The sequence below is a fragment of the Lathyrus oleraceus genome, chromosome 3 (genome assembly GCF_024323335.1).
Source record: "Lathyrus oleraceus cultivar Zhongwan6 chromosome 3, CAAS_Psat_ZW6_1.0, whole genome shotgun sequence".
NCBI classification, from domain to species: domain Eukaryota; kingdom Viridiplantae; phylum Streptophyta; class Magnoliopsida; order Fabales; family Fabaceae; genus Lathyrus; species Lathyrus oleraceus.
Window position 1 is genome coordinate 491,368,534 of NC_066581.1, and position 13,544 is coordinate 491,382,077.

Genomic DNA, 13,544 nt, shown 5'->3' on the forward strand with positions numbered 1-13,544 from the left:
ATGATTGAGCCATTAGCTAAGATATAAGGAAGTCCATCACTGATTATTGAATATTTTTAGACAACTCCTTCATTTTTTATAAGTCCAAGCAACAAATGTGTGTGAAAATCATCTTATGAGATCGAGAACCAGGACGGTAATGACCACAACTAAGATTGTTCATAGTTAATCATGTCAAAATTTTGAATTGAATCGAATTATTATAGCATAAGAAGGATTCAAAAGAAACAAATTGAACCGGTATAGTTTTATAAAATCATATCGACCCAAATAAATGGTTTGGTGAACCAAATTTTTATTTATAACTAAAGTGAATCAATATTAAGAAAATTTTCCCAACCTAATACATTTTTATGTAAATTTTGGGTGAACTGATAATTTGGAACGAAATGACAAAAACAAGCAAAATTTGACAGCTGTGGGATTTGAACCAACGCCCTTTCAGACCAGAGCCTAAATCTAGCGCCTTAGACCACTCGGCCAAGCTGTCTCAATGTTGAAAGGTTTTGTTAAATTTAAGCACGTGTACAATACTCACCCTATGCTAGCTTCCCGTGGGCAGTATTTTCCTAATTAACATTAGTGTAGCGTAACAATGTACCACAAAATCATAAATGTATCTTATTAATTTATTTTATCTCTCGTTTATTTATCCTTATGTGTGCGACCTTTTACGTTCCCGTAACATTGACAATAATGTTAAATAATTTACTTAATATTATAAATAGAGAGAGTGTGTCTAGCCAGACATCATTGCTTTCCAATTAACGATAATTTCATGTGATCTCATATAACCTTTATATGATAATGATCATATGTATAATTATTCTTTTGCCTTTATATGTATACCTAACACAAGACATAATTCGTGCCTCCCTTGTATAATTCAATATTATGTTTCTTGATGCCCGAGTGTACTTAGTATTAACAAATAAGCTCAATATCGCATATTCATTTATTTTAGCATGATAATGCATTTTAAAATCATACTTAATTAAGGAGTATGTAGATATTACTCATGCATATGTAGAATGAGAAAAATACTTCCAGGCCGCTCATGTCCATCCACATGACTCATTGAATACCTAGTTAACTGACTTTATAATCGTCTTATGACAAACAATGTTTGACGCTACTAAAATGATTAACTCCTCAATGACCTTTTGTATGGAGTTAATGGTTTCCAGTCAAATGGTAGCATACACCACTGTGATTATAAAAATAACTTATGAGACTTACATAACAAACTATGTAGTATTCTTATCGCGGGTCATTCCAATATAAATATTACTTATAACATTCTCTATGCATTGGCGTTGCTATATTCGATTGTAAGACTTACATATAGATACTTTTAGAGTGATATCTTTATGTTTAATGATGTCTCACATTTAAGTCACACTTAATGTTCCATGAAACCAATTAAATACTATAAAAAACTAATTACTTTGAAAATAAACATAATAAAAATGTATTTTTATTATAAATAATCAACTTGATACAAGTCTTAAATACATTAATCATAAATATGTTGGCATATGAGTCTTACACCAATAGTTTATGGATAAATTTGGACTAATCTCACACCTTATAGAAATTTGGTGGAATAACTTATTTACCTCACTAACACAAGACTATCTAGACCTTTCATACACAGTCCAACAACTCAGTCAATTCCCGAACCAACCAACAACTACTAACTTGGAAGTAGTTCTGAGAATCAAGTCTTTGTGCATTTATGATTGAGCCATTAGCTAAGATATAAGGAAGTCCATCACTGATTATTGAATATTTTTAGACAACTCCTTCATTTTTTATAAGTCCAAGCAACAAATGTGTGTGAAAATCATCTTATGAGATCGAGAACCAGGACGGTAATGACCACAACTAAGATTGTTCATAGTTAATCATGTCAAAATTTTGAATTGAATCGAATTATTATAGCATAAGAAGGATTCAAAAGAAACAAATTGAACCGGTATAGTTTTATAAAATCATATCGACCCAAATAAATGGTTTGGTGAACCAAATTTTTATTTATAACTAAAGTGAATCAATATTAAGAAAATTTTACCAACCTAATACATTTTTATGTAAATTTTGGGTGAACTGATAATTTGGAACGAAATGACAAAAACAAGCAAAATTTGACAGCTGTGGGATTTGAACCAACGCCCTTTCGGACCAGAGCCTAAATCTAGCGCCTTAGACCACTCGGCCAAGCTGTCTCAATGTTGAAAGGTTTTGTTAAATTTAAGCACGTGTACAATACTCACCCTATGCTAGCTTCCCGTGGGCAGTATTTTCCTAATTAACATTAGTGTAGCGTAACAATGTACCACAAAATCATAAATGTATCTTATTAATTTATTTTATCTCTCGTTTATTTATCCTTATGTGTGCGACCTTTTACGTTCCCGTAACATTGACAATAATGTTAAATAATTTACTTAATATTATAAATAGAGAGAGTGTGTCTAGCCAGACATCATTGCTTTCCAATTAACGATAATTTCATGTGATCTCATATAACCTTTATATGATAATGATCATATGTATAATTATTCTTTTGCCTTTATATGTATACCTAACACAAGACATAATTCGTGCCTCCCTTGTATAATTCAATATTATGTTTCTTGATGCCCGAGTGTACTTAGTATTAACAAATAAGCTCAATATCGCATATTCATTTATTTTAGCATGATAATGCATTTTAAAATCATACTTAATTAAGGAGTATGTAGATATTACTCATGCATATGTAGAATGAGAAAAATACTTCCAGGCCGCTCATGTCCATCCACATGACTCATTGAATACCTAGTTAACTGACTTTATAATCGTCTTATGACAAACAATGTTTGACGCTACTAAAATGATTAACTCCTCAATGACCTTTTGTATGGAGTTAATGGTTTCCAGTCAAATGGTAGCATACACCACTGTGATTATAAAAATAACTTATGAGACTTACATAACAAACTATGTAGTATTCTTATCGCGGGTCATTCCAATATAAATATTACTTATAACATTCTCTATGCATTGGCGTTGCTATATTCGATTGTAAGACTTACATATAGATACTTTTAGAGTGATATCTTTATGTTTAATGATGTCTCACATTTAAGTCACACTTAATGTTCCATGAAACCAATTAAATACTATAAAAAACTAATTACTTTGAAAATAAACATAATAAAAATGTATTTTTATTATAAATAATCAACTTGATACAAGTCTTAAATACATTAATCATAAATATGTTGGCATATGAGTCTTACACCAATAGTTTATGGATAAATTTGGACTAATCTCACACCTTATAGAAATTTGGTGGAATAACTTATTTACCTCACTAACACAAGACTATCTAGACCTTTCATACACAGTCCAACAACTCAGTCAATTCCCGAACCAACCAACAACTACTAACTTGGAAGTAGTTCTGAGAATCAAGTCTTTGTGCATTTATGATTGAGCCATTAGCTAAGATATAAGGAAGTCCATCACTGATTATTGAATATTTTTAGACAACTCCTTCATTTTTTATAAGTCCAAGCAACAAATGTGTGTGAAAATCATCTTATGAGATCGAGAACCAGGACGGTAATGACCACAACTAAGATTGTTCATAGTTAATCATGTCAAAATTTTGAATTGAATCGAATTATTATAGCATAAGAAGGATTCAAAAGAAACAAATTGAACCGGTATAGTTTTATAAAATCATATCGACCCAAATAAATGGTTTGGGGAACCAAATTTTTATTTATAACTAAAGTGAATCAATATTAAGAAAATTTTCCCAACCTAGTCTATTTAATACAGTAAATCAAACAGTTAGGTCATACATTTTTATGTAAATTGGAACGAAATGACAAAAACAAGCAAAAGTTGACAGCTGCAGGATTTGAACCCACACCCTTTCGGAGCAGAGCCTAAATCTGGCGCCTTAGACCACTCGGCCAAACTGTCTCAATGTTGAAAGGTTTTGTTAAATTTAAGCACGTGTACAATACTCACCCTATGCTAGCTTCCCGTGGGCAGTATTTTCCTAATTAACATTAGTGTAGCGTAACAATGTACCACAAAATCATAAATGTATCTTATTAATTTATTTTATCTCTCGTTTATTTATCCTTATGTGTGCGACCTTTTACGTTCCCGTAACATTGACAATAATGTTAAATAATTTACTTAATATTATAAATAGAGAGAGGGTGTCTAGCCAGACATCATTGCTTTCCAATTAACGATAATTTCATGTGATCTCATATAACCTTTATATGATAATGATCATATGTATAATTATTCTTTTGCCTTTATATGTATACCTAACACAAGACATAATTCGTACCTCTCTTGTATAATTCAATATTATGTTTCTTGATGCCCGAGTGTACTTAGTATTAACAAATAAGCTCAATATCGCATATCCATTTATTTCAGCATGATAATGCATTTTAAAATCATACTTAATTAAGGAGTATGTAGATATTACTCATGCATATGTAGAATGAGAAAAATCCTTCCAGGCCGCTCATGTCCATCCACATGACTCATTGAATACCTAGTTAACTGACTTTATAATCGTCTTATGACAAACAATGTTTGACGCTACTAAAATGATTAACTCCTCAATGACCTTTTGTATGGAGTTAATGGTTTCCAGTCAAATGGTAGCATACACCACTGTGATTATAAAAATAACTTATGAGACTTACATAACAAACTATGTAGTATTCTTATCGCGGATCATTCCAATATAAATATTACTTATAACATTCTCTATGCATTGGCGTTGCTATATTCGATTGTAAGACTTACATATAGATACTTTTAGAGTGATATCTTTATGTTTAATGATGTCTCACATTTAAGTCACACTTAATGTTCCATGAAACCAATTAAATACTATAAAAAACTAATTACTTTGAAAATAAACATAATAAAAATGTATTTTTATTATAAATAATCAACTTGATACAAGTCTTAAATACATTAATCATAAATATGTTGGCATATGAGTCTTACACCAATAGTTTATGGATAAATTTGGACTAATCTCACACCTTATAGAAATTTGGTGGAATAACTTATTTACCTCACTAACACAAGACTATCTAGACCTTTCATACACAGTCCAACAACTCAGTCAATTCCCGAACCAACCAACAACTACTAACTTGGAAGTAGTTCTGAGAATCAAGTCTTTGTGCATTTATGATTGAGCCATTAGCTAAGATATAAGGAAGTCCATCACTGATTATTGAATATTTTTAGACAACTCCTTCATTTTTTATAAGTCCAAGCAACAAATGTGTGTGAAAATCATCTTATGAGATCGAGAACCAGGACGGTAATGACCACAACTAAGATTTTTCATAGTTAATCATGTCAAAATTTTGAATTGAATCGAATTATTATAGCATAAGAAGGATTCAAAAGAAACAAATTGAACCGGTATAGTTTTATAAAATCATATCGACCCAAATAAATGGTTTGGTGAACCAAATTTTTATTTATAACTAAAGTGAATCAATATTAAGAAAATTTTCCCAACCTAGTCTATTTAATACAGTAAATCAAACAGTTAGGTCATACATTTTTATGTAAATTTTGGTGAACTGATAATTTGGAACGAAATGACAAAAACAAGCAAAAGTTGACAGCTGTGGGATTTGAACCCACGCCCTTTCGGACCAAAGCCTAAATCTGGCACCTTAGACCACTCGGCCAAACTGTCTCAATGTTGAAAGGTTTTGTTAAATTTAAGCACGTGTACAATACTCACCCTATGCTAGCTTCCCGTGGGCAGTATTTTCCTAATTAACATTAGTGTAGCGTAACAATGTACCACAAAATCATAAATGTATCTTATTAATTTATTTTATCTCTCGTTTATTTATCCTTATGTGTGCGACCTTTTACGTTCTCGTAACATTGACAATAATGTTAAATAATTTACTTAATATTATAAATAGAGAGAGGGTGTCTAGCCAGACATCATTGCTTTCCAATTAACGATAATTTCATGTGATCTCATATAACCTTTATATGATAATGATCATATGTATATTTATTCTTTTGCCTTTATATGTATACCTAACACAAGACATAATTCGTACCTCCCTTGTATAATTCAATATTATGTTTCTTGATGCCCGAGTGTACTTAGTATTAACAAATAAGCTCAATATCGCATATTCATTTATTTCAGCATGATAATGCATTTTAAAATCATACTTAATTAAGGAGTATGTAGATATTACTCATGCATATGTAGAATGAGAAAAATCCTTCCAGGCCGCTCATGTCCATCCACGTGACTCATTGAATACCTAGTTAACTGACTTTATAATCGTCTTATGACAAACAATGTTTGACGCTACTAAAATGATTAACTCCTCAATGACCTTTTGTATGGAGTTAATGGTTTCCAGTCAAATGGTAGCATACACCACTGTGATTATAAAAATAACTTATGAGACTTACATAACAAACTATGTAGTATTCTTATCGCGGGTCATTCCAATATAAATATTACTTATAACATTCTCTATGCATTGGCGTTGCTATATTCGATTGTAAGACTTACATATAGATACTTTTAGAGTGATATCTTTATGTTTAATGATGTCTCACATTTAAGTCACACTTAATGTTCCATGAAACCAATTAAATACTATAAAAAACTAATTACTTTGAAAATAAACATAATAAAAATGTATTTTTATTATAAATAATCAACTTGATACAAGTCTTAAATACATTAATCATAAATATGTTGGCATATGAGTCTTACACCAATAGTTTATGGATAAATTTGGACTAATCTCACACCTTATAGAAATTTGGTGGAATAACTTATTTACCTCACTAACACAAGACTATCTAGACCTTTCATACACAGTCCAACAACTCAGTCAATTCCCGAACCAACCAACAACTACTAACTTGGAAGTAGTTCTGAGAATCAAGTCTTTGTGCATTTATGATTGAGCCATTAGCTAAGATATAAGGAAGTCCATCACTGATTATTGAATATTTTTAGACAACTCCTTCATTTTTTATAAGTCCAAGCAACAAATGTGTGTGAAAATCATCTTATGAGATCGAGAACCAGGACGGTAATGGCCACAACTAAGATTGTTCATAGTTAATCATGTCAAAATATTGAATTGAATCGAATTATTATAGCATAAGAAGGATTCAAAAGAAACAAATTGAACCGGTATAGTTTTATAAAATCATATCGACCCAAATAAATGGTTTGGTGAACCAAATTTTTATTTATAACTAAAGTGAATCAATATTAAGAAAATTTTCCCAACCTAATACATTTTATGTAAATTTTGGGTGAACTGATAATTTGGAACGAAATGACAAAAACAAGCAAAAGTTGACAGCTGTGGGATTTGAACCAACGCCCTTTCGAACCAGAGCCTAAATCTAGCGCCTTAGACCACTCGGCCAAGCTGTCTCAATGTTGAAAGGTTTTGTTAAATTTAAGCACGTGTACAATACTCACCCTATGCTAGCTTCCCGTGGGCAGTATTTTCCTAATTAACATTAGTGTAGCGTAACAATGTACCACAAAATCATAAATGTATCTTATTAATTTATTTTATCTCTCGTTTATTTATCCTTATGTGTGCGACCTTTTACGTTCCCGTAACATTGACAATAATGTTAAATAATTTACTTAATATTATAAATAGAGAGAGTGTGTCTAGCCAGACATCATTGCTTTCCAATTAACGATAATTTCATGTGATCTCATATAACCTTTATATGATAATGATCATATGTATAATTATTCTTTTGCCTTTATATGTATACCTAACACAAGACATAATTCGTGCCTCCCTTGTATAATTCAATATTATGTTTCTTGATGCCCGAGTGTACTTAGTATTAACAAATAAGCTCAATATCGCATATTCATTTATTTTAGCATGATAATGCATTTTAAAATCATACTTAATTAAGGAGTATGTAGATATTACTCATGCATATGTAGAATGAGAAAAATACTTCCAGGCCGCTCATGTCCATCCACATGACTCATTGAATACCTAGTTAACTGACTTTATAATCGTCTTATGACAAACAATGTTTGACGCTACTAAAATGATTAACTCCTCAATGACCTTTTGTATGGAGTTAATGGTTTCCAGTCAAATGGTAGCATACACCACTGTGATTATAAAAATAACTTATGAGACTTACATAACAAACTATGTAGTATTCTTATCGCGGGTCATTCCAATATAAATATTACTTATAACATTCTCTATGCATTGGCGTTGCTATATTCGATTGTAAGACTTACATATAGATACTTTTAGAGTGATATCTTTATGTTTAATGATGTCTCACATTTAAGTCACACTTAATGTTCCATGAAACCAATTAAATACTATAAAAAACTAATTACTTTGAAAATAAACATAATAAAAATGTATTTTTATTATAAATAATCAACTTGATACAAGTCTTAAATACATTAATCATAAATATGTTGGCATATGAGTCTTACACCAATAGTTTATGGATAAATTTGGACTAATCTCACACCTTATAGAAATTTGGTGGAATAACTTATTTACCTCACTAACACAAGACTATCTAGACCTTTCATACACAGTCCAACAACTCAGTCAATTCCCGAACCAACCAACAACTACTAACTTGGAAGTAGTTCTGAGAATCAAGTCTTTGTGCATTTATGATTGAGCCATTAGCTAAGATATAAGGAAGTCCATCACTGATTATTGAATATTTTTAGACAACTCCTTCATTTTTTATAAGTCCAAGCAACAAATGTGTGTGAAAATCATCTTATGAGATCGAGAACCAGGACGGTAATGGCCACAACTAAGATTGTTCATAGTTAATCATGTCAAAATATTGAATTGAATCGAATTATTATAGCATAAGAAGGATTCAAAAGAAACAAATTGAACCGGTATAGTTTTATAAAATCATATCGACCCAAATAAATGGTTTGGTGAACCAAATTTTTATTTATAACTAAAGTGAATCAATATTAAGAAAATTTTCCCAACCTAATACATTTTTATGTAAATTTTGGGTGAACTGATAATTTGGAACGAAATGACAAAAACAAGCAAAAGTTGACAGCTGTGGGATTTGAACCAACGCCCTTTCGAACCAGAGCCTAAATCTAGCGCCTTAGACCACTCGGCCAAGCTGTCTCAATGTTGAAAGGTTTTGTTAAATTTAAGCACGTGTACAATACTCACCCTATGCTAGCTTCCCGTGGGCAGTATTTTCCTAATTAACATTAGTGTAGCGTAACAATGTACCACAAAATCATAAATGTATCTTATTAATTTATTTTATCTCTCGTTTATTTATCCTTATGTGTGCGACCTTTTACGTTCCCGTAACATTGACAATAATGTTAAATAATTTACTTAATATTATAAATAGAGAGAGTGTGTCTAGCCAGACATCATTGCTTTCCAATTAACGATAATTTCATGTGATCTCATATAACCTTTATATGATAATGATCATATGTATAATTATTCTTTTGCCTTTATATGTATACCTAACACAAGACATAATTCGTGCCTCCCTTGTATAATTCAATATTATGTTTCTTGATGCCCGAGTGTACTTAGTATTAACAAATAAGCTCAATATCGCATATTCATTTATTTTAGCATGATAATGCATTTTAAAATCATACTTAATTAAGGAGTATGTAGATATTACTCATGCATATGTAGAATGAGAAAAATACTTCCAGGCCGCTCATGTCCATCCACATGACTCATTGAATACCTAGTTAACTGACTTTATAATCGTCTTATGACAAACAATGTTTGACGCTACTAAAATGATTAACTCCTCAATGACCTTTTGTATGGAGTTAATGGTTTCCAGTCAAATGGTAGCATACACCACTGTGATTATAAAAATAACTTATGAGACTTACATAACAAACTATGTAGTATTCTTATCGCGGGTCATTCCAATATAAATATTACTTATAACATTCTCTATGCATTGGCGTTGCTATATTCGATTGTAAGACTTACATATAGATACTTTTAGAGTGATATCTTTATGTTTAATGATGTCTCACATTTAAGTCACACTTAATGTTCCATGAAACCAATTAAATACTATAAAAAACTAATTACTTTGAAAATAAACATAATAAAAATGTATTTTTATTATAAATAATCAACTTGATACAAGTCTTAAATACATTAATCATAAATATGTTGGCATATGAGTCTTACACCAATAGTTTATGGATAAATTTGGACTAATCTCACACCTTATAGAAATTTGGTGGAATAACTTATTTACCTCACTAACACAAGACTATCTAGACCTTTCATACACAGTCCAACAACTCAGTCAATTCCCGAACCAACCAACAACTACTAACTTGGAAGTAGTTCTGAGAATCAAGTCTTTGTGCATTTATGATTGAGCCATTAGCTAAGATATAAGGAAGTCCATCACTGATTATTGAATATTTTTAGACAACTCCTTCATTTTTTATAAGTCCAAGCAACAAATGTGTGTGAAAATCATCTTATGAGATCGAGAACCAGGACGGTAATGACCACAACTAAGATTGTTCATAGTTAATCATGTCAAAATTTTGAATTGAATCGAATTATTATAGCATAAGAAGGATTCAAAAGAAACAAATTGAACCGGTATAGTTTTATAAAATCATATCGACCCAAATAAATGGTTTGGTGAACCAAATTTTTATTTATAACTAAAGTGAATCAATATTAAGAAAATTTTCCCAACCTAGTCTATTTAATACAGTAAATCAAACAGTTAGGTCATACATTTTTATGTAAATTGGAACGAAATGACAAAAACAAGCAAAAGTTGACAGCTGCAGGATTTGAACCCACACCCTTTCGGAGCAGAGCCTAAATCTGGCGCCTTAGACCACTCGGCCAAACTGTCTCAATGTTGAAAGGTTTTGTTAAATTTAAGCACGTGTACAATACTCACCCTATGCTAGCTTCCCGTGGGCAGTATTTTCCTAATTAACATTAGTGTAGCGTAACAATGTACCACAAAATCATAAATGTATCTTATTAATTTATTTTATCTCTCGTTTATTTATCCTTATGTGTGCGACCTTTTACGTTCCCGTAACATTGACAATAATGTTAAATAATTTACTTAATATTATAAATAGAGAGAGGGTGTCTAGCCAGACATCATTGCTTTCCAATTAACGATAATTTCATGTGATCTCATATAACCTTTATATGATAATGATCATATGTATAATTATTCTTTTGCCTTTATATGTATACCTAACACAAGACATAATTCGTACCTCCCTTGTATAATTCAATATTATGTTTCTTGATGCCCGAGTGTACTTAGTATTAACAAATAAGCTCAATATCGCATATCCATTTATTTCAGCATGATAATGCATTTTAAAATCATACTTAATTAAGGAGTATGTAGATATTACTCATGCATATGTAGAATGAGAAAAATCCTTCCAGGCCGCTCATGTCCATCCACATGACTCATTGAATACCTAGTTAACTGACTTTATAATCGTCTTATGACAAACAATGTTTGACGCTACTAAAATGATTAACTCCTCAATGACCTTTTGTATGGAGTTAATGGTTTCCAGTCAAATGGTAGCATACACCACTGTGATTATAAAAATAACTTATGAGACTTACATAACAAACTATGTAGTATTCTTATCGCGGATCATTCCAATATAAATATTACTTATAACATTCTCTATGCATTGGCGTTGCTATATTCGATTGTAAGACTTACATATAGATACTTTTAGAGTGATATCTTTATGTTTAATGATGTCTCACATTTAAGTCACACTTAATGTTCCATGAAACCAATTAAATACTATAAAAAACTAATTACTTTGAAAATAAACATAATAAAAATGTATTTTTATTATAAATAATCAACTTGATACAAGTCTTAAATACATTAATCATAAATATGTTGGCATATGAGTCTTACACCAATAGTTTATGGATAAATTTGGACTAATCTCACACCTTATAGAAATTTGGTGGAATAACTTATTTACCTCACTAACACAAGACTATCTAGACCTTTCATACACAGTCCAACAACTCAGTCAATTCCCGAACCAACCAACAACTACTAACTTGGAAGTAGTTCTGAGAATCAAGTCTTTGTGCATTTATGATTGAGCCATTAGCTAAGATATAAGGAAGTCCATCACTGATTATTGAATATTTTTAGACAACTCCTTCATTTTTTATAAGTCCAAGCAACAAATGTGTGTGAAAATCATCTTATGAGATCGAGAACCAGGACGGTAATGACCACAACTAAGATTGTTCATAGTTAATCATGTCAAAATTTTGAATTGAATCGAATTATTATAGCATAAGAAGGATTCAAAAGAAACAAATTGAACCGGTATAGTTTTATAAAATCACATCGACCCAAATAAATGGTTTGGGGAACCAAATTTTTATTTATAACTAAAGTGAATCAATATTAAGAAAATTTTCCCAACCTAGTCTATTTAATACAGTAAATCAAACAGTTAGGTCATACATTTTTATGTAAATTTTTGGTGAACTGATAATTTGGAACGAAATGACAAAAACAAGCAAAAGTTGACAGCTGTGGGATTTGAACCCACACCCTTTCGGACCAAAGCCTAAATCTGGCACCTTAGACCACTCGGCCAAACTGTCTCAATGTTGAAAAGTTTTGTTAAATTTAAGCACGTGTACAATACTCACCCTATGCTAGCTTCCCGTGGGCAGTATTTTCCTAATTAACATTAGTGTAGCGTAACAATGTACCACAAAATCATAAATGTATCTTATTAATTTATTTTATCTCTCGTTTATTTATCCTTATGTGTGCGACCTTTTACGTTCTCGTAACATTGACAATAATGTTAAATAATTTACTTAATATTATAAATAGAGAGAGGGTGTCTAGCCAGACATCATTGCTTTCCAATTAACGATAATTTCATGTGATCTCATATAACCTTTATATGATAATGATCATATGTATATTTATTCTTTTGCCTTTATATGTATACCTAACACAAGACATAATTCGTACCTCCCTTGTATAATTCAATATTATGTTTCTTGATGCCCGAGTGTACTTAGTATTAACAAATAAGCTCAATATCGCATATTCATTTATTTCAGCATGATAATGCATTTTAAAATCATACTTAATTAAGGAGTATGTAGATATTACTCATGCATATGTAGAATGAGAAAAATCCTTCCAGGCCGCTCATGTCCATCCACGTGACTCATTGAATACCTAGTTAACTGACTTTATAATCGTCTTATGACAAACAATGTTTGACGCTACTAAAATGATTAACTCCTCAATGACCTTTTGTATGGAGTTAATGGTTTCCAGTCAAATGGTAGCATACACCACTGTGATTATAAAAATAACTTATGAGACTTACATAACAAACTATGTAGTATTCTTATCGCGGGTCATTCCAATAT

At 31.0% G+C, this 13,544-nt stretch overlaps 6 non-coding genes across 6 annotated transcripts; all 6 read right to left on the reverse strand.

Annotated features, from left to right (window-relative positions):
* Positions 1-410: 410 nt before the first annotated feature.
* TRNAL-UAG (transfer RNA leucine (anticodon UAG)) lies at positions 411-490 on the reverse strand. The gene has a single exon. It is a non-coding gene; the product is annotated as a tRNA-Leu (tRNA).
* A 1,658-nt stretch (positions 491-2,148) lies between these two features.
* Positions 2,149-2,228, reverse strand: TRNAL-UAG (transfer RNA leucine (anticodon UAG)). The gene has a single exon. It is a non-coding gene; the product is annotated as a tRNA-Leu (tRNA).
* Positions 2,229-5,672: 3,444 nt separating this feature from the next.
* TRNAL-UAG (transfer RNA leucine (anticodon UAG)) lies at positions 5,673-5,752 on the reverse strand. Its single transcript has one exon. It is a non-coding gene; the product is annotated as a tRNA-Leu (tRNA).
* A 1,657-nt stretch (positions 5,753-7,409) lies between these two features.
* TRNAL-UAG (transfer RNA leucine (anticodon UAG)) lies at positions 7,410-7,489 on the reverse strand. Its single transcript has one exon. It is a non-coding gene; the product is annotated as a tRNA-Leu (tRNA).
* Positions 7,490-9,147: 1,658 nt separating this feature from the next.
* Positions 9,148-9,227, reverse strand: TRNAL-UAG (transfer RNA leucine (anticodon UAG)). The gene has a single exon. It is a non-coding gene; the product is annotated as a tRNA-Leu (tRNA).
* A 3,445-nt stretch (positions 9,228-12,672) lies between these two features.
* On the reverse strand, positions 12,673-12,752 carry TRNAL-UAG (transfer RNA leucine (anticodon UAG)). Its single transcript has one exon. It is a non-coding gene; the product is annotated as a tRNA-Leu (tRNA).
* Between the last annotated feature and the right edge of the window lie 792 nt (positions 12,753-13,544).